Here is a 23,768-nt window from a genome sequence, read left to right as displayed (position 1 = left end):
AAAAAGTCATTTATACAATATTAAAGAATAATAGATCGATTTGTCACTTAATTATAACCCATTGAACATTAAACACAAAAAACAGGCTTTTTGGCCCTTCTAATCTGACCCCAGGCCATACCCCACCCACCAATGTACCTATCTAAATTTCTCAAATGTCATAATTGAGCCTGCATTAACTAACTCATTCCACACTCCCACCACTCTCAGCATGAAGTCGTTCCCCTCCTATACCTTTTAAACTTTTACCCCTTTCACCCATGACTGCTGGTTTTGTATCAATCTCTAGAAAAAGCCTCCATCTTTACCTATCATAATTTTGTATGCCTCTATCAAATCTCCCCTTATTCTATGCTCCAGAGAATCCACTCCAAAACTATATAGCCTACCCTGGTTTGTCCTTCCAAAGGGCAACACAACACATTTGTCTGCATCAAATTTCATCTGCCATTTTGCAGCTCATTTTGTCAGATCCCTATGCAAGCTTTGAAAGGCTTTTTCACTGACCACTCCATCTCCGATCTTTGTGTCGGTGGCAAATTTGCTGAGCTAATTTACTACAATATCCAGATTATTGATAGTGAGACAAAAAAACAATAGGGCTAGACTAGCACTGATCCCTGAGGCACACAATTCATTTGTTGCATGTCACCAGTCAGACACAATAATCCACTACCACTCTGGCTTCTTCCACAAAGCCTATGTTTAATCCAATGACTGAATTTGCCCGATTAATGTTCCATGTGGGACTTGTCAAGCAATTTACTAAAGTTCATGTTGACAACATCCACAGCCTTTCCTTCAAATTTTCCAAGTAACCTTGAAAACTCTACAAAATTGATTAAACAAGACCTACTGCACAAAAAAGCCAAGTTAACTATCCCTAGTCAGATCTTGTCTATCCAAATATTGTATATACAATTTCTTTAAACATCTGTCAATATCTTGCCCACTTCTGACATCAGGCTCACTGACTCTTAATGTCCCAGATAATTTTAGAGCTTTGTTAAAAATGGAACACAAGCTATCCTCCAATCCTACAATACCTCACTTGTGGCAAAGGAAAAGTTAAATATATATGCAGGGCCCCTGGAGTGTCTACTCTAGCCTACCACAAGGTCAGAGAGAATATCTTGTCAGGCCCTGGGGATTTATACAAACTCATTGACACCAGACAGCAAGCATCTCTAATTTGTTTAGGTTCTATGACCTCACTGCTTGTTTGCCCTACTTCCATAGGGTCTGTGCCAGATTTCTGATGTAAAATAAAATGCATTTAAGATTTCCACAACTCTTTTTGCTCCATACATAGCTGAACACTGAACTTATGGAGGAGCAATTTTGTTATTTATTATCCTTTTGCTCTCAATTTACCCGTAGAAGCTCTTAGTATTTTCCCTTACTTTGTCTGTCAAAGCAACCTCATGTCTTCTTTTAACCCTCCAATTTCTTTCTCTTTTTCCATTTTGCAGTTTTGTACTCTAGTACCTAATTTGCTTTGTTGCCTGTACTTGCAATACACCCCTCTTAACCATATCTCCAATGTCCATTGAAAACAGGTTCTCCATGGCTGTTAAGTTTGCCTTTAATCCATGCAAGAACATACAAATTCTGTACTCAAAAACTTCACCTTTATGGCCTCCACATACCAAGCATATCCTTGCCAGATCACAACCTGTATGCCAATCCACACTCTTTAGAGTCTTTGTCATTTCTTTAAAATTGGCCTTTCTCCAATTTAGAATCTCAAAAGGAGCACTTCCTATCCTTATCCATAATTATCTTGAAACTAATGGCATTATGATAACTGGACCCAAAGTGTTCCCCTTCACACACTTATGTCACCAGTTTTGTCTATCAATGGGAGATTCAGTATTAGTCTCTAATTGGTACCTCTATATGTTGTTTTGGAAAACTTTTCTGCACATGTTTTACAAACACTAACCCATTTAGCCCTTTGACAGTGTGAGAATCTCAATGAATGTGAAAAGTTAAAGTCCCCTCTCACAACTTTCTTTGCTGCAGCTGTCAGCTATCACTCTGCATATTTGTTGCTCCAATTCTTGCTGATTATTGGGTGGTCTATATTACACCCCAATTAGTGTGGCTATACCTTTCATTCCACCCATATAGCCTCAGTAGATGAACTCTCTTGTCTGAGCACTGCTATGATATTTTCCTTGACTAGCAATGCTACCCCTCCCCTTTCATCCCCCTCCCCCTCCTAATGCATCTGAAGCAATGAAATCCCAGAAGATTGAGCTGCCAATCCTTCAACCAAGTTTCATTAATGGTCACAATGTCATAATTCCATGTGCCAATCTATGATCTAAAATCATCTGCATTTCACAAGGCAAAGGAACAGAAGGTGGCCACTTGGCCCATCGAGTGTTCCATAAATCTACACTAAGCTACTCGACACTAGTTCCAATTTCTGTTTTTTTTTCCCCATATCCCTTGATACCCTTACTAATGAGATACTTGTCTATTTCTTATTTAAATACTCCCAGTGATCTGGCTTCCACTGCTGTATGTGGCAGTGAGTTCCACAGATCCACGACCCTCTGGCTAAAGAAGTTCTTCCTAATCTCTGTTTTATATGGATAACCTCTAATTTTCAGACTATGACCCCTTGTCCTTGATTCATCCACCAAGAGAAATGCGTTACCCGCATCCACCCTATCTAAACCTTTCAAAATATGAAATGCCATGAGATCTCCTCTCATTCTCCTATATGTTAGCCCTTGCATCCTAGTAAATCTCCTCAACAACATCACATCTGTTCTAAGATAGGGGGCCCAAAACTGCCCACAGTACTCCAAATGAGGTATCAACAGTGCCCTGTAGAGCCTCCAATATTCCATGCATTTAAATAGACTCACTTCAGAGAATTTTTCCCCACCATGCACAACCCTTTGATTCCTGTCTTTGTATGCAGTCTTAACAATTTTTCCTACTGCACTCCATTTTCTGCTCTGGTTCTGATTCCCCTACATCTTGTTTAAAGCTTCCCCAGAGCTGCACCAGCAAACCTTCCTGAAAGTATAGTAATCCCAGTTCAGATGTAAACCATCTTTCTGCCATGGGTCCCACCTTCCCTAGAAGAAAGACCAATCATCCAGAATTCTGAATCCCTCCTACACCATCTCTTTGGTGAAATATTCTGCCATATTATCCTCCTATTTCTTACCTCACAACCTAGGAGGTCTTGGACTTCCACTTGGCCCCTAAATCCCTGAACTATCCTTGACACCATTTCTAATCACACCATTGATCCCTACATGGACTACAATATTTGGCCTCCCACCTCCTTGAGAATGCAGTGAACTTAATCTGAGACATCCCAGACCCTGGCACCTGGGAGGCAACATACCATCCAGGATCTTCAATCTTATCCACAGAACCTCTTATTTATTTCCGTAACTATCAAATCCTCAATCACTACAGTTCCCTTTTCTCATACCTTCCTAGACACAAGGCCAGACTCTATGCCATGTCTTGTGCTTGGAAAGTCAACCCCCCTCAACAGTAGGCTCACCAGTGTACATTATTGAGGGGTACAGCCACAGGGATACCTTGTACTGACTGTCTGTTCCCTTCCTTCTCCTGTCTGTTACCCAGGTCCATTCATCCTAGGTGAAATTGCCTCCTTATAACTCCTGTCTATTACCATACAGCCTCCTGAATGATCCAAAATTTTCCCAGCTCCCTTACACAGTTTGTAGGGAGTTGCATCTGGATGCACTTCTCACTGATGAAGATGCTGACTAACCACATATTGCAAGAGGAATAGATCCCAGCTCTGGCTGTTGGTCCTAATGTCTACTTGCACTTACCTGTGTCTTCTTGCTAAATATTTTGTCCCTCTATAGTGTTGTGTTACCAAATCTTTACTCTTCTACTTGTGGCTCCACAGGCTCCCCTTCCTTCTATTGTCTGCAGTTAATTAGCCAATGGAGGAAATTAACAAGCACTGACCTTCCCTGTTGCTTTTGAAACATTCCTACCCTCATTCCAACATTCCTACCCTCATTCCAAGACGCCCACTCTCACAGCTCCTTTTGGAAAATCAAACTTTATTTCTAGCTTATTGATGCATTATATATTAATTTATCTGTTTTGCAATTATAGCCTGTGAAAAGAGGGTAACCATTTTAAAAGAACATGAGAATGAAATTTCAATTACTCTAAAGACTGAACCTCAGGGCAACAAAATGGGTTTCTGTATTTGTGATGGGTTGAATTTGGAATTGGAATTCGTGAAATTTTGCAAAGGGATGGGGGAAAATATGTTTTGAGGTCATTTCTTTGGGTTAGAATGTCTATGCTAACGCACTGAGAGAAGCGATTCATCTATTTGGGACTGAGGCCAGGAAAAATTTTGTCATTCAAGATCTTTGCTGTTCTTTTCTCCAGAGGACCATATTTCTCAGTTGGACGCATTGACAGAGGTATAGAACTGGCCATGCTTTTAAATGACAAAGCAGGTTCAAGTTTCTACAGTGTTCTCTGATGCCAATAAAGTGTGCACATCAGAAATTGTTTAATGATTATGGAGCATGAAGAAAACAAAATGAGAACATTGATTAGGAAACATATTTCTAAATAGGAAGAAGTTTGAATCATTAGTCTGAGTTATTTTTGTCTCTGTGATGTACCATTAATCCCTAATAAGTATTCAATTTGGCTGATCGAGCAATAACTTTAATTTGCTCTTCTGAGTTAGTCAAGTCCCATCTCTGACTTTAATGCATTATATGTATATTATGTGGATATAAAATATTGGAAATGAAACTATGCTCTAGGCAATGAAGGTTGAAAAGGCCACTGCCTTTTCAATACACTTATTGCATTAGCAGATAGAACTTTTAACCAAACAGGTTTTATCTTGATGTAATTTGTTTCAGTGTAATTACCACTGTACTTGGTTTTAAGATAAAGTACTAATGATTTCATTCTCCAAATGAGATGGATGTAGTATTAGGGAATTTTGTGTGGAATAATTCTTAATGCTAAATTGGAAAATGAATGGTAAGAAAAAATATATTTTTACAGATCCCTTGGAGAAAGTTTCCAAATTCTTGAGCTATTGTGAAACTGTGTGCAGACCATCTTCAGAAGGGGAGCAGATCAAATACATCTTATCTAGTTTTTAATGTTTTTAAATTTCAGAAATGCAACGTGGTAATTGGCAAACCAATCTTCTGGGCCTGCAAGCCTGTGCTGCCTCTATTAACCTACAAATCCCGTACAGTTTGAGCATGGGAGGAAGCCAGATGAACCCCATGGGGAAAACTTGCAAACTCCATATAGACAACACTGGATTTGAAGCCTGATTACTGGTTCTATAATAACATTGACTAACGCGTGGCAGTTTAACCTCCTCCCAATGACGTAAACATATCTCCAATTATCAACATGCTGAGGTTACAATAGACATTTTGAGAAGCCATATAAATAGCACAGCTTTTGGAATAGGACTTGCAACTGACAATATTATCTGAAGCAAAGGCTGTGGGTGTAACCCTATACCAGGAGCTTTGCGGCTTAGTTTTTTTTGCTATTCGACTTGATTATTCCAACATTACTGACTGGTGATAATCTTTCTACACTTTGTAAACATAAATACAATAAAACTATTTTAATCTAGCATCAATTCCACGTATCACCTCTATATTCTTTGCCATATATTTACTGGTGCCTAAAATGTCTCTATTTTCACCTGCTTTCAAATCCCCTCTATATCTCACCCCTATTTCAATCTTCAGCCATACATCTATCCCAGGTCACTACGCCTTTAGTTCAACACTCTTCAGCACCTCCATTTTAAATATTCTACCAAAGTCAGTCTGATGAGGTGAAAAGGCCTGGATTTCCTTATCTCTATTTCCCCATTCATGGCCCTTGAAATCCATTGTTTGGCAAACTTCCTAAAGTCTCCTCATATGACCACGGAATATTTACCACTTATACATTGAAGAAGAGCTCGGGCCTGAAACGTTGGTTATATATCTTTACCTCCTACAGATGCTGCAAGACCTGCTGAATTCCTCCAGAATTTGTCTTTTACTGTATTCCCCACTTCTCACAATGGAACAGCTGTGAGGTTAACAGAATCCTGCTGTAAGCATTATGTTCATTCAACATTCCACTTGTCACTAATTTGCCTAATATCCACAGTGCTATGCTTGCAATGAATAAATTGAGCATCTGGATGAGGTTACATTGTCATCATCTAGCAGATTCTTCATCTCCATTACCTTCATGGGTGTTCAACAGATGCATGAATTCCTCTCATCTCCAAGTTACTCTTGGAGGTCAGTGTAAAAATGTTTCAAACTCTATACTGAACAGCACAGTGCAAATGCCATCACGATGTGGACTGCACCGATGCAAGGACGTTGGTCAACAAGTTGAGAAGATGGGAAGTTCTGGGCTTGACAATAATCAATGTAAATGGGCATCTTTCAAAGCAAGAAAAGAACAATTATACCTGAATTGGACCTTTCATGTCAAAAATATTTCAAATCACTTCTTACTTTCGAATTTGACTACATAGCTAACGTATACTGTTCAGACCCATAATTCTGATGAAATAAGTTGAGTGGCAAAGTTCCAACTCGGGTGTTTTAGAATGATATTTTCAAGCCCACTGAAAATAAATAAATGGGGTATGAATTTAATCTTTCATTGGAAAGATATCATCTTCAACAGTACAGCATTACATAAAAATGGTATTCGAATTGGAGGTCTTTTTTATTGCATGGACCTCATTTTATACAGAGTACAGGACTTGCTTCCTTGCAGCCTTTTGTATGACATGCAAGAGCATTTTGTCATTCAGTTTGCACATTTATTCATAAAAATGTGAGTTTCTAAAGCCTGGTGGGGAATACCATAATGGATTTAGTCAGCTTCATGTGTCTAGTTGGGCTGAGCTGCTGCTGAGTATTGTCATCAAGGGCAGTCTTTTATCAGTGGCAACACGTTGGATAATCATCGCATTCATTCTTGAAAGACGATTGAATTTTGTAATCATGGCAGAAAAGATGTTTTTAAAAATTTTTTTAGTGGAATTTCTTAATCAGGTGTTACAAAAGTGAGTACCAGACTGTGAAAATAAGTGTCACTACCAACTTAAAATACAAGAACAGGTAATTTTTAAAAAAAAAATTGTTTTTGATTTTATGAAAATTCAAACAACCAATACAATCCCTTTCAACATTCATATGACATTTATCCCCCTTTCCCCTCTTTCCCCCCCCCCCACCCACACCCCTATACAGTATAAATTATACAAATACCGGTGGGGTCGACAACCCCTACAGAAACCTAGGAAAAAAAACAAAAGGTAAGGAATAAAAAGAAAGCTAAAAAGCAAAACGAAAAAAGCATGTTGTCAGCATCATGTCCTACTTCCTTAATCCCACTTATTTCCCTGCTGGGACGGATTGTTGCAGTACCCATATTTCGAAGTCTCCCAGGTCCTCCCAGAAGGATTTCACCTTTGTACATACCCAGGTGGAGTGGACAAAGGTTCCAATCTCCACACCACACCTAAAGCACATTTATGAAATTTCTGGCTTTGATTTGTGTTATTTTTGTGGTGAGAGGTATAGCTGGTGCAAGATGTTGTATTGCATCACACTGTCTAAGCACAGGTCCTGCCACCACTCTTCATTGATTGTTGTGCCCAAATCCAACTCCCTTCTCTCCCTTGACCTGTGTAAGCCCAGCTTCAGGCCCTCACTTTGGAATATGTAATGCATCTTAGAGATAAATTTACACACATTCCCCTTTTGAATTAAAATCTGTGTCACTATAGTTCGGTAGGTTCATAGATGGTCCCAATTTTTCCCTGAAGAAAGATCTTATTTGGAGATAGCAGAAGAATGTTCCATTAGATAAATAGTATTTGTTCATCAATTGCTCGAATGACACAAGTTTGTAACAATGCTCGATACACCTGATCCCCTTCTGGCATCTGGTGTCCAGGATTTTATTACCCAGAGTCAAGGGTATTAAATTATTCTGGGTCAAAGGTGTTTTGGGAAATATCCAATGCACTGCTTTATTTTTTTCCATGTCTGAAGTACATGCTTTAATATGGGGTTATCCTGACACAGTTAACTCTGCCCTCCAGTGTTATGGGCAGAGTCCTCCATCTGTCAAGGTCCTCCTCAATCTTTGTATAAGTTGTGCTAAGTCTTTGCCTACTTTTATCTCCAGATAGTTAATGCCTTCTTGCGGCCATTTAAATGGACTTCCCTGATGATATTGTTTATAATCCCCATTCATCAGAGGAATAATTCCACTTTTGTCCAGATTTACCTTGTACCCCAAGACCTTCCCATAATCCTCCAGTGTGGTCCTCATCCCAGCAAACGACCTCCCCCCCACCCCGGGGCCTGTCAATTATACTAATACATGGTCAGCGAAAGGTATATTTTGTGTTTCACCTGGCCCACTTTGAACCCCTTTATGTTTGGATCCTGCCAAATGGCTTCCACCAGCGGCTCAACTCCCAGTCTGAGCAGAGATGGGAATAATAGGCAGCCCTGCCTACTGGACCTGTTCAATGGAAACACTGGAGACATCTGCCCATTTGTAATAATTTTAGCTTGGGGTTTATAGAAAGGTGTCCTCACCCAATTAATAAACATTTGACCCAATCCAGATTTCTCCAGTGTCTTGAATAAAAAGTCCCACTCCAATCTGTCAAAGGCCTTCTCTTCATCCAGAGCTTTGGCCACTCCTGGATCCACCCCTGGCTGAGCCAAATGTACTATACCAAGCAATTTAGCTATGTTGTTTGCTGATTATCTCTTTTCCACAAATCCAGCTTGGTCTAGATTTGTTAATTTTGGCAAATATTCTGCCAACCTATTGGCCAATGCTTTGCCAAGATTTTATAATCTGTATTCAATAATGAGATGGGTCTCTATATGAGGCCTAATCTACCACTTTCATAAGAAGGGGCGTTAAAAGATCTTTGAACTCTTGATAAAATTTGATGGGGAAACTATCTTCCCTGGTGATATGCCAGCCCATAAAGATCTCAAGGTCCATGCAATGTCCTCTTTAGTGAAAGGGGCACTCAGCCCCTCTCGCTCCTCCTGATCCAAATTTTGAAGTTCCAATGAAAGCAAGAAATCATCTATTTTTATAGGATCTCTCTATGACTCGGATTTATACAGTTCTTTATAAAACTTTCTATATGTTTTGTTTATTTCTTTTGGTTTATGTGAGATCTTGTCTTCTCCTGTTTGAATCTCATTAATTGTTCTTGAGGCCTCTTCTGCCCTCACCTAAAGGACAAGACTTTATGGGCCCTATCCCCCAGCTCATAATATTGCTATCTAGATTTTAAAATCAACTTTTTTGTCTTGCATGTTTGTAACTTAATTTGCTAAATTCCTATATTTTTCCTCTGTGCCCAATCTGAAATGATCTTCATTAGCTGGGCAATCTCCTGTTCTAAATTATTAATCATCTCATATGTTCCTTTTTGATGCTCTTGTTATATCCATTTATCTGGCCCCTTAAATAAGCCTTCAGTGTATCTCATATTAGGAAGTTATCCTCATTAGAGGGGCTGTTCGTTTCACAGAACAATTCAATTCTATTTGAGCCCTAACAAAGCTACAAAATTCTGGTTTTCCCAATAGCAATGTGTTCAGGTGCCATCTATACACTGAAAGTTGCTTATCTGGATAAAGTCAAGGGGGAGTGATCCGACAGTAGCTGTGCCATGTACTCTGTTTCCACTATCCTATTCTCCAATTTATGGCTGACGCCAATAATAAATCAATCCTAGTGTAGGAATAGTGTTGTCTCAAGTAAAAAAAAAACAGTCCCTTTCTCTTGGATTCAACCTTCTCCAGGCATCTGAGATTCAGCTCTTTCATGAAGGTCAGGGTGGACTTAGCTGACCTGGCCCTTGTTATCTTCTTTGCTGATTTATCCATAACTGTACCCAGACAAAATTTGAAGTCTCGTCCAATCAAGACATTTTCACACCCTTCAGTTACTTTTAAGAATATGTTGTGTAAATATTTTGTCATCAAAATTCAGGGCATATATATTCATAAGTGTCCAGAATTCAGAGTATATTTGACAATGCATTATCACAATTCTCCCCACTGGGTCAGTGACCATATCCTGAACCACCACTGGAACATTGTTCCCTATCAGGATGACCACTCCCCTGCCTCTGGAATTGAAGGAGGACATTGCCACCTGGTCCACCCAGACCCTCTGTATCCTCTTGCTTTATAAGGTGGGTCTCCTGAAAAAAAATATTGGCTGCCTGCATTTTTCTAAAGGGTGCCAAGACTTTTTTTTAATCACCCCCTTTATCCCATTTACATTAAAACATAAAAATTTAATTGTCTTATCCATTACCCCAGAGTCTTTCTATTATCCTTCCCCCCCCCCCCTTCCTTCTTGTCTTCTGAAACTTGGCTTACATCCTATTTGTATTCCGCCGACTCCTGGATCTCCGTTCTTGAAACAAAACCTGAACAACTAAATAAAATTGAAACCCACAATTCAAGAAAATACATTAAAATATTAAAATACCCCCAGTTAAGTCCTCCCTCCCTCCCTCCCTCCCCTTCTCCCCCCTGCCCACCCCAATCTACCTCTACCTTTCCCAGCATCATTGTCCAAAACAACTCCCTACCATTTTGGATTGTGCCGCCTCGTCCACCATCCCAAAGCTCCCAACATACTTTTCTTCTTTAAAACTTTAACCAATGTGATAAACAAAGTATACTCATTATTTCTATTATTTACAGCCAGATCAACTCTTGTCTTTGGCCCTCCATCCTCTTGTCTCCCTTGGGGATTCTCCTGGCCACCAGCCAGGGTGTTTGTATTCCTCAATGCCTCTTTGCCTTTTATAAAGAATTTCTTCTCACCACCACTCTCTACCCCACAACCAGGAACACTTTCAGGAATGCTGGATGTTAAAAGTTTTTTTTTACTGGATCAAATACCTTGCACCTTTTTATAAGCACTGCACCCTTCGAATTCTACTGGCCCCCTCCCTCCCTTGCACCCCTCAGCGCTGTGTGCAGGATCCGTTCCTTGTCGTGATTTTTCAGAAATGTTATCAGTACCGAACTGGGCCTCTGCCCTGGCCTGGGGAAGAAGGACCGGTGGGCCCTTTCCAACTGGAGACCCTCCCCCATCCTTTCCCAATATCTTCGGGATTCATTCCCTGAACAACGTAATGGAGTCTTTCCCTCTTTTACCCATACAATTTTTTATATTGTTTCTTCTGCTGAAATTTTCTGATGTATCTAATTTTTCCTCATAACTTTTCCCTGTCCTTTATCCAGGCATCCCTATCGTTTTCTAACCTTTCAATCCTCTCCTCCCTACAGTCACCCTATCAGCCAGTTCCCCCATAGCCCTTCTAATTTCTCCCATTTCTGCTGGCATCTTTTAGTACTTTTAATATATTTTCTGAGACCTCCAATATCACCTCCCATCACCTCCTTAAAGTCTTGAATGGAGGGTTCCATGCCCCTCCCTCTCTTCACTTTCTTCCTCCACTCTGGCACTGGGCCTGCTTTTTTTAAAAAAGCATTTTACTTATCATTTGTTTCAATAATATAGTAACTTGATAAACCATACAAAGTGATAAAATAAATTTTTAATTTTCTCCGCAACCCACTCTCCCCAAAAGAAAGAAAAAGAGAAAGAAAGAACACCTACTTCTACATATTATTAACATGTATAACATTTATTGACTTTTTTATAATTACTGAGGGGTGGGCAAAGTAAAGATGTGAATTGACTTTTATTCATAAAATCCATACATGGTTCCCGAATTTTATAAAAGTTTCCAATTTGATTCCTTAAATTATAAGTAATTTTTTTTCTGAAGCTATACAATTTTGCAAATCAATATGCCATCTGTCTATTTTTACCAAATTTGCAGTTTTCCACATTACTGTTATACATTTCTTTGCTGTCACTACAGGTTGCATTTTAAAAAAAAATTTCTTTAATTATCTAATTTCAATTTTATATCTTCCTCATATATATTCCCAAGTAAAAATATTTGTGATCTTGTATCTTTTATCTTCATAATTTGTTCTAACAATATACTCAAGTCTTTCCAAAATTGTTCCACATTCACACAGTACCATACCAAATGTAAAAAGGCCCATATTTCCTTATTTCATCAAAAAGACATCTGGATAATTGGAATGAAGTCCATTCAATTTATGTGGAGTATAATATAATTGATGAAGAAAATTATATTGAACCATTTGATATCTAGCATTAACTGTACTTGTTACACTCTCTTGACACAATTTTGACCATATTTCCTCTTGTATATTTAAATCTTTCTCCCATCGTAATTTTGATTTGTATATAAATCTTTTTTCTTTTAGTTTCTTGTAATTTTATATACATATTTAATAAATTTCTTGATAATGTATCTTATTATACTTTCAAATTGATTTTGTTCCTGGAGTCTCAAATCTTCCTAATTTCTTTTTTAAATATGATTTTAATTGATAATATGCAAAAATTGCACGATTTTGAATATTTATCCTTTAATTGCTCAAAAGTTTAAAAAGAACAATTCCAAAAAGCTATCTTTTATCCTCTGTATACCTTTACTATACCAATTATCAAATCAAGGATTATTCAAAATGAAAGTAATAAGTTGACTTCATTTTAACAACATTTTAATTAATTGATAATTTTTAATCCCTCACTCCATATGAATCCCATTCCATATTTTCAATATATGTTTTAAAATTGGTATTTCTATTTTTCCTTTAAACAATTCACTATGCCATTTATACAAAATTTGTTCTGGGATAGTTTCTACAATTTTATTCATTTCAATCTGAACCCAAGATGCTTTATCACCCATTTGATAACAGGAGGACAAAAAAAATCTTAATTGAGCTGCTTCATAATAATTTTAAAATTTGGTAATCTTAGTCCTCCTGATCAAATTTTCAATTTAATTTTTCAAGACAAATTCTTGCCATTTTACCTTTCCAAATAAATTCTCGTATAATTTTATTCAAACTTTGAAAAAATGTTTCTGGCATATGAATGGTTAATGATTGAAATAAATATTATATTCTTGGAAAAATATTCATTTTACTACAATTCACCCATCCTATTAATGTTATTGGTAAATCTTTCCACCTTCTCAGATCTTTTATCTTTTTTTAACAGTGGAGAGTCATTTAACTTAAATAAATTATTTATATTTCTGTCAATTTTTATTTGTAAATATTTAATTGCTTTTTGCCATTTGAATTTTGTCAATCTCTTACATTCTGAATAACCCATATCAACCATAGGCATCACCTCACTTTTATCAACATTAACTTTATAACCAGATACTAATCCATAATCTCTTAATTTCTTATTCAACTTATTCAACAATATTTCTGGTTTTATTAAATGTACTATAACATCATCCGCAAACATGCTAATTTTATGTTCTTTATTACCTATCTCAAATCCTTTAATTTCTTTCACTTTTATTTATTTCTGCCAATGGCTCTATTGCTAATGCAAATAAAAAAGGTGACAATGATGACCTTTCTAACAGAAAAGGTTTTGATATTTGTCTATACATAACCACTTTTGGTTTTGGCTGATCATATAATGCTTTTATCCAATTTACAAAAGTATTTGGAATCTCAAATGTATTAAGTTCTTTAAACAAAAAAACCCCACTCCAATCTAGCAAATGCTTTCTCTACATCTAATGCAACCGCTACTGCTTATTTTGTGCTACATTTATAAAACTTAAAAATTTAACTATATTATCTGCTGCTCTTCTATTTTTAATAAAACCAGTTTGATCCATATTTATTAATTTTGGTAAAAATTTAGCTAACCAATTAGCTAACAATTTTGATACAATTTTATAATCCATATTCAGTAGTGATATAGGACTATATGAAGGTTGTAGACAATCCTTCCCTTCTCTTTCTTTGGAATTCCCTTTCTTTCTTTGGCTTGGCTTCGCGGACGAAGATTTATGGAGGGGGTAAAAAGTCCACGTCAGCTGCAGGCTCGTTTGTGGCTGACCAGTCCGATGCGGGACAGGCAGACACGATTGCAGCGGTTGCAAGGGAAAATTGGTTGGTTGGGGTTGGGTGTTGGGTTTTTCCTCCTTTGCCTTTTGTCAGTGAGGTGGGCTCTGCGGTCTTCTTCAAAGGAGGCTGCTGCCCGCCAAACTGTGAGGCGCCAAGATGCACGGTTTGAGGCATTATCAGCCCACTGGCGGTGGTCAATGTGGCAGGCACCAAGAGATTTCTTTAGGCAGTCCTTGTACCTTTTCTTTGGTGCACCTCTGTCACGGTGGCCAGTGGAGAGCTCGCCATATAATACGATCTTGGGAAGGCGATGGTCCTCCATTCTGGAGACGTGACCCATCCAGCGCAGCTGGATCTTCAGCAGCGTGGACTCGATGCTGTCGACCTCTGCCATCTCGAGTACCTCGACGTTAGGGGTGTGAGCGCTCCAATGGATGTTGAGGATGGAGCGGAGACAACGCTGGTGGAAGCGTTCTAGGAGCCGTAGGTGGTGCCGGTAGAGGACCCATGATTCGGAGCCGAACAGGAGTGTGGGTATGACAACGGCTCTGTATACGCTTATCTTTGTGAGGTTTTTCAGTTGGTTGTTTTTCCAGACTCTTTTGTGTAGTCTTCCAAAGGCGCTATTTGCCTTGGCGAGTCTGTTGTCTATCTCATTGTCGATCCTTGCATCTGATGAAATGGTGCAGCCGAGATAGGTAAACTGGTTGACCGTTTTGAGTTTTGTGTGCCCGATGGAGATGTGGGGGGGCTGGTAGTCATGGTGGGGAGCTGGCTGATGGAGGACCTCAGTTTTCTTCAGGCTGACTTCCAGGCCAAACATTTTGGCAGTTTCCGCAAAGCAGGACGTCAAGCGCTGAAGAGCTGGCTCTGAATGGGCAACTAAAGCGGCATCATCTGCAAAGAGTAGTTCACGGACAAGTTTCTCTTGTGTCTTGGTGTGAGCTTGCAGGCGCCTCAGATTGAAGAGACTGCCATCCGTGCGGTACCGGATGTAAACAGCGTCTTCATTGTTGGGGTCTTTCATGGCTTGGTTCAGCATCATGCTGAAGAAGATTGAAAAGAGGGTTGGTGCGAGAACACAGCCTTGCTTCACGCCATTGTTAATGGAGAAGGGTTCAGAGAGCTCATTGCTATATCTGACCCGACCTTGTTGGTTTTCGTGCAGTTGGATAATCATGTTGAGGAACTTTGGGGGACATCCGATGCGCTCTAGTATTTGCCAAAGCCCTTTCCTGCTCACGGTGTCGAAGGCTTTGGTGAGGTCAACAAAGGTGATGTAGAGTCCTTTGTTTTGTTCTCTGCACTTTTCTTGGAGCTGTCTGAGGGCAAAGACCATGTCAGTGGTTCCTCTGTTTGCGCGAAAGCCGCACTGTGATTCTGGGAGAATATTCTCGGCGACACTAGGTATTATTCTATTTAGTAGAATCCTAGCGAAGATTTTGCCTGCAATGGAGAGCAACGTGATTCCCCTGTAGTTTGAGCAGTCTGATTTCTCGCCTTTGTTTTTGTACAGGGTGATGATGGTGGCATCACGAAGATCCTGAGGCAGTTTACCTTGGTCCCAACAAAGCTTGAAAAACTCATGCAGTTTGGCATGCAGAGTTTTGCCGCCAGCCTTCCAGACTTCTGGGGGGATTCCATCCATACCTGCTGCTTTGCCACTTTTCAGTTGTTCGATTGCCTTATATGTCTCATCCAGGGTGGGAACCTCATCCAGCTCTAGCCTTAGGGGCTGTTGAGGGAGCTGGAGCAGGGCGGAATCTTGGACTGAGCGGTTGGTACTGAAAAGAGATTGGAAGTGTTCTGACCATCGGTTGAGGATGGAGATCTTGTCGTCCTCCCCCTCCACGTCCTCCCCCTCAAAAGATGCTCACAAACTCAAGCTAGCATGCTGGAACATCAGAACCATGCTAGACAAGACTGACAGCCACCGACCTGAACGTCGGTCTGCCCTCATTGCACATGAACTCCTCAGACTTGACATCGACATAGCCGCTCTCAGTGAAGTCCACCTGGCAGATGTAGGCAGCCTCCAAGAACGCGGCGCGGGCTACACACTCTACTGGTCTGGCAAGCCTTCGGATGAACGACGCCTATCTGGTGTAGGCTTCATGGTCAAGAGCTTCATTGCCTCCAAACTCGAAAACCTTCCGACAGGCCTCTCGGACCGAATCATGTCCATGCGACTCCCACTTCAAAACAAGCGTCACATCACCCTCATCAGTGTCTATGCTCCAACCCTCCAGGCGGAACCAGCAGAAAAGAACAAGTTCTACACCGACCTGCGCAACCTCATCCAACGTACCCCTACAGCCGACAAGGTTGTCATCCTGGGCGACTTCAACGCTCGTGTCGGCAAAGACTCAGAAACCTGGCCAGGAATCCTGGGCAAGCATGGCGTCGGCAAGTGCAACGACAATGGGCGCCTCCTGTTTGAGCTCTGCGCAGAAAAGCGGCTTGTCATTACAAACACCCTTTTTCAGCAGAGGGACAGCCTTAAGACCACCTGGATGCATCCCCGATCCAAACACTGGCACCTCCTGGACTACATCCTGGTGCGAGAAAGTGACAAACAAGATGTGCTCCACACCAGGGTCATGCCTAGCGCGGAATGCCACACTGACCACCGGCTGGTTCGCTGTAAGCTCAACCTTCACTTCAAGCCAAAGCCCAGGAACAATAAAGCCCCCAGAAAGAGGTTCAATGTTGGAAAACTGCAGTCAGACGAAGCGAGAGGAAACTTCCAGGCAAACCTCAAAGCAAAGCTCGACGTTGCAACCCGCCTCACGGACCCGTCCCCTGAAACCCTCTGGGATCAGTTGAAGACTACCATACTGCAATCCACTGAAGAGGTACTGGGCTTCTCCTCCAGGAAAAACAAGGACTGGTTTGACGAAAACAGCCAGGAAATCCAGGAGCTGCTGGCAAAGAAGCGAGCTGCCCACCAGGCTCACCTTACAAAGCCGTCCTGTCCAGAGAAGAAACAAGCCTTCCGTCGCGCATGCAGCCATCTTCAGTGCAAACTCCGGGAGATCCAAAATGAGTGGTGGACTAGCCTCGCCAAACGAACACAGCTCAGCGCGGACATTGGACATTGGCGACTTCTTTGGAATTACTGTTATTAAAACTGTTGTGAAAAATTCTGGTAGGTCCTGTAACTCTTTCATTTGGTCTAATAACCCCCCCATTAACACAGGTACTAATCATTCCTTAAATTCTTTATAAAATTTGGTGGAAAGCCATCTTCTCCTGGTGCTTTATTATCCTGTAATGGCATTAAGGTCTCATAAAATCTATTTCAGAAAAAAGTATTAGATAATTCTAATTTTTCATCTTCATCTAACATAGGTAATTTAACTTGTCGTAAATATTCTATTTTTTTGGGCATTTTTTTTAAAGTTTGGCATAAAATTCCTTTAAATTATCATTTATTTCCTGCATTTTATAAGTAACTTGACCAGTACTTTTCTTACTAGCAATTATTGTTCTAGAAACTTGCTCTGCTTTTAATTGCCATGCTGTACTTTATGAACTCCTTCACTTCGTTCATAATATTTTTGTCGTGACCTCATCATATTTCTCTCCATTCTGTAAGGTTGTATTCTATTAAATCTTAATTTTTTTGATTCTAACAATATTCTTTTCTCCTTGTTTTTTTTACTTTTATTTCATTCTCCAATTTCATTATTTCTTTTCCAACTGATCCATCTCTTTCATATATTCCTTCTTTACTTTTGATGTATAAAATTATTACTTAGATATGACTTCATAGAATCCCAAATTATAAACTTGTTACTGCATCATTGCTAGTTTAGTTTCAAGAAAAAAATCTTGTATCATAAAGTTGCAAAATTCTTTTTTTTTCTTCAAAAAGAAAACCTGAAAAAGATAGGAATTTCTCCTCTCCAAATGTATACATTATTGAAAATACGCCTTTATAACCCTGATCTATACAAGTTACGGTCGAAACCACACCTGCACTGATGATTCCGTACAAGTTAGTCCTTCACTCCCAACTAACTCTCCTGAATTACTCTACTGTCCCTTGTTGCATTAGATCTATATAATCTTTACCATTCACAAATTTTTATTTATAGATCCTTCAGGTTAAAACGTTCCTCCCTATTAATCTCTCTCAAACATTTTTTAATAATACCTTTTTCCCTCTATATTATCAGCTATAATCATTCAGTATTATCTCTCATTTCAAACATCACTCACTACTTGTCTCTCTTACTCAGGCAATGAGTCTGCAAACACTTTTGCCTCATTGTGTTCCATAAAGTATCTATTTTTCCCTTCTGGAACAAAACTTTCAATACTACCAGACAAAGGCATAGCCTTTATTCCACAACACATTTTTTTTTTTAAACACCATTGAATTCATTTTTTCAACAAATCAAAACTTGTATCAGGGTAAAAGAAGATCTTATTTCCATTGTAAATTAATGGTGATTGTCTTTCTTTCGTTGTTTTGCCGCCAGTTCCAAGATCTATTCTCCCTATTCATAACAAAGCGATTTAACCAATATTGGACATGGAATTTGATCTGGTTGTGCCTTCAGCCATAACACTCTATGGCATACATGTCAAACTCAGGCCCGCGGGCCAAATTTGGCCCGTGATGTAATTATATTTGGCCCACAAGATCTTATCAAATATGTATTAGAGCTGGCCTGCTAGCCGCCGCGCTAGTATAGCGCATGCACAGCTAATACCACAAATCCCAAAATGCTTTGCAAATGTATTGGCGCTGGCCCGTCAGCCCGCTAATCGCTCCCACCTCCTCTCTTTACTTTCATTAGCATCTGCGACCTGTCGCCCAACTCACATGTAATAAACCCCTTACAAAAAATGGCCAAACGAAAGACAGAAATCAGGACCTTTCAAGACAGGTGGGAGGCAAACTCTGACCCCAGAGTTTGATGAACTTGCATCTAAGAAGAGATGCCAAGTATCTGGTTTAGACCCAGGTGCATCAGAGTAAATCAGTGTAGCAAGCCAAGCTGGATTAATATTTCCTTTGGTTAACTTTGGACTGTTCATAGTTGAAAGATTGGATTTTCATTGAAGCAAGTTGTTATTTTTTTGACTTGTTGGCTTGTGGAAAAAAAAACATTTAAAAAGATCTTAAAGGCTATAGAGAAATATTATTTATTGAATATTTTATTTCTCATTTGTTAATGCTTCTTCTGGAAAGAGTTTAACCAAAACTATTATTAAACATTTATTTTAATAAGAAAAAGTTTAACATTACATATGTTGAAAGAAGAGAAAACATGCAGATGTTGAAAATTTTCAATAAATATTTAGTTTGGCCCACAACTTAGTCCAAGTTTTTAATTTTGGACCTCTGTGAATTTGAGTTTGACACCCCTGCTCTATGGGCTCTTTCAATCTCAATATCTCCTTGCAATTCAGTTACCTCCAAAGATTGCAGAATACAACGTTGCAAAAACTTAATTTCCTGACTTTCATCACCTTCTTTAAGTCCAAAAATTTTTATATTAATTTCTTGTACTAAAATTTTCTAAAATGTTAATTTTTTGAGTTAATTGATCTTTTGTTGCAGCCACTTCAGGATGAATTTTTTCATCTGTTCTTTAACATTTTGAATTTCAAATTCATTTCCTTTAATTTTTCCTTCCACAACTTCAAATTTTTATCTACTTGCTGCATCATTCTTTCCCCGGCTCTGGGCCTCCTTGGTGGCTGATCTCCTTCTCCCCATCCAAGCTATTCCCTGTGTTGCTGTCCAATGTCACTCCCACAAGGCCAGGCTTGTACCTGCTGCCACCATGTTGCCCCCGCTACTCATGCGTCTCCCCTGGGTTGCAGGCAGCGCTGTTTCTATGGCGTTGCCTGTTCCATCCTTGACTTTTCTGTGTGAGACCAAGGCCACCTGCATTGTCCTCCATCTGTCTGCTGTTCCCCATGCTGTCGCCGCTTCCAGCCCTCTCCTGCTGTTACCCCCGATGCTCACGGGGGTCCCCCTGGGTTACAGGCAGGGCCATTTCCATATGCTGCCTGTAATCCTTCACTGACCTTTCTGTGCGGGGCTGAGACCACCTGTGTTCTCCTCCATCTCTCCGCTGCTTTCTGTGCTGCTTACAGCCCTCTCCTGCTGCCGCTTGCCACTTGGAGTGCAGGGCCTGCCGAAGGGCACGTCCCGGCGTCCTCGAACTCGTACTCAACCACTCCAGGTAGACCTTCTGTCTGTATCTTCTTGCGGATGTCTCTTTTCCATGAGGCCACTGCTCCTGGTCATTTCGTGGTGCTAGGATCAACAATTCTTTTTGAATGAGTTTTTTCTTCCTTTCCCATTTCTTCAATGTTTATTCTTATTTCAGGCACTTTTCCTTCCACTTCTCATCTTTTATCTTGGGTATTTTTATTGATTTTACTTCATTCTCCCTGGACCCCTAAGTTCCATGTCTACCCCCTTCTCTGCATTCACGTAACTCCAAGAATAGGCAATCCTTGATAATAAGTGTTGCAAATAATTTGTTTTTAACAATTTTAGGTGGCACATTGGCAAAACTGGTAGACCTATCTTTCAGTGCCTTATACCCCAATTTACAGATGGGAATATAGAAAAGGCATGCTAAAAATTATTCAATATTATAGTCATTTGGATTTCAATATTCAGGTTGATTGGGGAAAATTAGGTTGGTACTGGACACCAAGAAAAGGAATTTCTAGAATATTTGTAGGATGAGCAATGTGGCTGAGGTGATTTGGGAAAGGGCAATTGGATTGGGTGTTTTGTAATTAGCCAGATTTGAAAAAGGAGCTCAAAGTAAAGGAACTGTTAGGAGACAATGATCATATGATAGAATTCACCTTGCCGATTGAGAGGGAGAAACTAAAATCAGATATATTGGAGTACCAGGGGAATAAAGGTCCCTACAGAGGTATGAGAGAAGAACTGTTCAAGGTTGATTGGAAGCGGACACTAGCAGGGATGACGGAAAAGCAGCAGTGGCTGGAGTTTCTGACCTTGACTCAGAAGGTAGAGGACAAATTCATCTCAATGCTGAACAAGTATATGAAAGCAAGAATGAGGTAACTGCCTGACTCGACAACATAAAAGAAAAAAAAGTACAGTGCATCAAAAATTAATAGAAAGCCATCAGGAGTCGACTTAAAAGGTAATGGAGAAAAGATAAAATACAAAAATAAGTTAGCCAGTAACTCAAGAGCATATGTAAAGGTTTATTCAGATATACAAAGAGTGAAATAGAGGTGAGAGTGGTCATCAGGCCACTGTAAAATGACACCTAGGACATAGAAAATGGCGTATGAACTCTGTATTTTGCGTTGGTCTTCATTGTGGAAGATGCCAGAAGTATGCCCAAAGTTCGACAATATCAAGGGGCAAAAACCATTATAGTCCCTATTACCATGGAGAAGGTGCTGGGGAAGTTTAAAAACTAGTGGCTAAATCACCTGAACCAGATGGACTACACCTCCAGGATTCTTAAAAGAGGAGGCTGAAGTGCTCGTGGAGGATTCACTAAATTCCATAGCTACTGGTAAGTAGTGGTGTTCTTTTCACATTTTCACATTATATATCAATGAGTTGGATGAACGAATTGATGGCATTGTGGCCAAGTTTGCAGATGATCCTAAGATAGGAGAAGGGACAGGTAGTGTTGATGAAGCACTTGGTTTACAGAAGGACTTGGACAGGTTAGGAAATTGGGCAAGGGAATGGCAGGTGGAATACAGTGTAGAGAAATGCATGATCATACATTTTGGTGGAAGGAATAAAGGTTTAGATGTAGACTATTTTCTAAACAAATTAGTTTAGAAATCAGAAGGAATTCAGAGTTCACTTGTAAGAATACCCAAAAGTTAATTTAGAGATGGAGGGTTTTGATAAGGAAGCTAAATGAAATCCTAGCATTCATTTCAAGAAGGTTAGAATATAAAAGCAGAGATGTAATGTTAACACTTTTTAAGGTATGGTCAGACTGCACTTGGGGCATTGAGTAGTTTTGGGCTGCATTGAAAGTATGTGTTGGCATTGTAGAGAGTCCAGAAGAGGCTCACTAGAATGATCCCTGAAATGAAAATTATCAGATGAGAAGCATTTAATGACTCTGGGACTGTACTCTCTGGAGTTCAGAAGGGGATCTCACTGAAGCCTATAACATACTGAAAGGAATGGATAGAGTAGACTTGGAGAGGAAGTTTATAATCATGCAGGAGTCTAGGATCAGAGGGCACAACATACAAAACATCCCTTCAGAGCAGATGTGGAGGAATTTCTTTATCCAGAAGGTGATGTATCTGTGGAATTCATTGCCTCAGATGGCTGTGAAGTCCATTATTGGGTACATTTAAGTCGAAAATAGATAAATTTTTAATTATGTATAGAATCAAGGGTTGTGGGGAGATGTCAGGTAAGTGAGGTTGAAAATGATAGAAAATCAGCTATGATGAAATGATGGGGCAGACAATGAGCTGAAAGGCCTAATTCCTCTTCCTTGTCTCTGAGGCTGAGGCTGAGGTGAATAGAATATTCAGGAGGATGAATCCTCTAAAAACATCTGGCCTAGATGGATAACCTGGTCATGTTCTTAAAAACCTTTGCAAACCAGCTGTCTGGAAGTTTTCTGGATATTTTCAACTTCTCACTGCAGCGTTCAGAGGTTTCCCCAACCTCTTCCACCCCCCCCCTCCCCCATTGCTTCAGTAGGGCATCCATCGTTCCGATTCCCAAAAAGAGCAAGGTGACGTGCCACAATGACTATCAGCCAGTGACCTTTGCGTCCACTATAATGAAGTGCTTTGAGAGCTTGGTAATAGAGCGAATCAACTCCTAGGAAGGACCTGGACCGACTTCGGTTCACTTGTAGTTGTCACAATAGGTCAACAGCAGATGCTAGCTCCCTGGCCCTCTCCTCTGCATAAGGTCACTTAGACCACAGAAGCACCAATGTTAGGTTGCTGTTCATTAACTTCAGTTCAGCATTCAACACCATCATACTAGCAAAACATGTCCAAGCTAAAGGATTTGGGATTCTGTCCATCCCTCTGCAACTGGATCTTCAGCTTCTTAATCGGCAGATCCCAATCGACAACATCACCTTCTCTTCATTGACTATCAGCACAGGTACCTCAAAGTTGTGTGCTTAGTCCCCTGGTCTATTCCTTGTACCCCAGTGACTATGTTGCTGTTTAGCTTTAACTCGATATGCAAATTTGCTGCAACTCCACCATTGTTGGCCAAATAACTGAAAATTGTGTCAAAAAGTAGGGTGGTGATCGAGAACTTGATTTGTTGGGGCCAGAACAGCAACCTTGCTCACAACATCGCCATGACCAACAACCTTATTGTTTATTTTAAGAAGAAAAGACAGAGGGACCACACATCTGTCAGCTTTGATGAGATAGAGGTGGAGGGAGTCAGAACCTTCAAGTTTCTGTGAGTCCATACTTCAGGACACCTTTTCTGGAGCCAGTATATCAAAAGAACCCTGAAGAAGCCACATGGAGTCTGAGGTGATTTTGGCATGTCATCAGATACTCTGACAAACTTCTACAGGTGCACTGTGAAAAGCAGAATGGCTGGTTCCATCAAAGCCTGGATTGGTGATTCAAGTGTCCAAGAATGCAGATGTCTGCAGAAGGTAGCAAACACAGCCAGCTTCAGCACTGGCTCTGACC

The 23,768-nt window shown here is 40.0% G+C and overlaps 1 protein-coding gene across 7 annotated transcripts in view; it reads left to right on the top strand.

The window, feature by feature from the left end:
• The window catches only part of LOC138750708 (importin-5-like), a 144,065-nt gene that overhangs the window by 1,345 nt on the left and 118,952 nt on the right, over nucleotides 1-23,768 (top strand). For 2 of the 7 annotated variants that reach the window (XM_069912783.1, XM_069912784.1), the window contains exon 2: nucleotides 6,028-6,123. The exons of the other annotated variants lie outside the window; for them this stretch is intronic. The gene's annotated coding sequence lies outside the window, so the exon portion shown is untranslated. The remainder of the gene's footprint in view (nucleotides 1-6,027; nucleotides 6,124-23,768) is intronic. 7 annotated transcript variants of the gene reach the window in all.

This window comes from Narcine bancroftii, unplaced genomic scaffold, assembly GCF_036971445.1.
Source record: "Narcine bancroftii isolate sNarBan1 unplaced genomic scaffold, sNarBan1.hap1 Scaffold_235, whole genome shotgun sequence".
NCBI classification, from domain to species: Eukaryota; Metazoa; Chordata; class Chondrichthyes; order Torpediniformes; family Narcinidae; genus Narcine; species Narcine bancroftii.
Note: the sequence above shows the minus strand (reverse complement) of the source record. Positions and strands in the feature narration are given on the sequence as shown.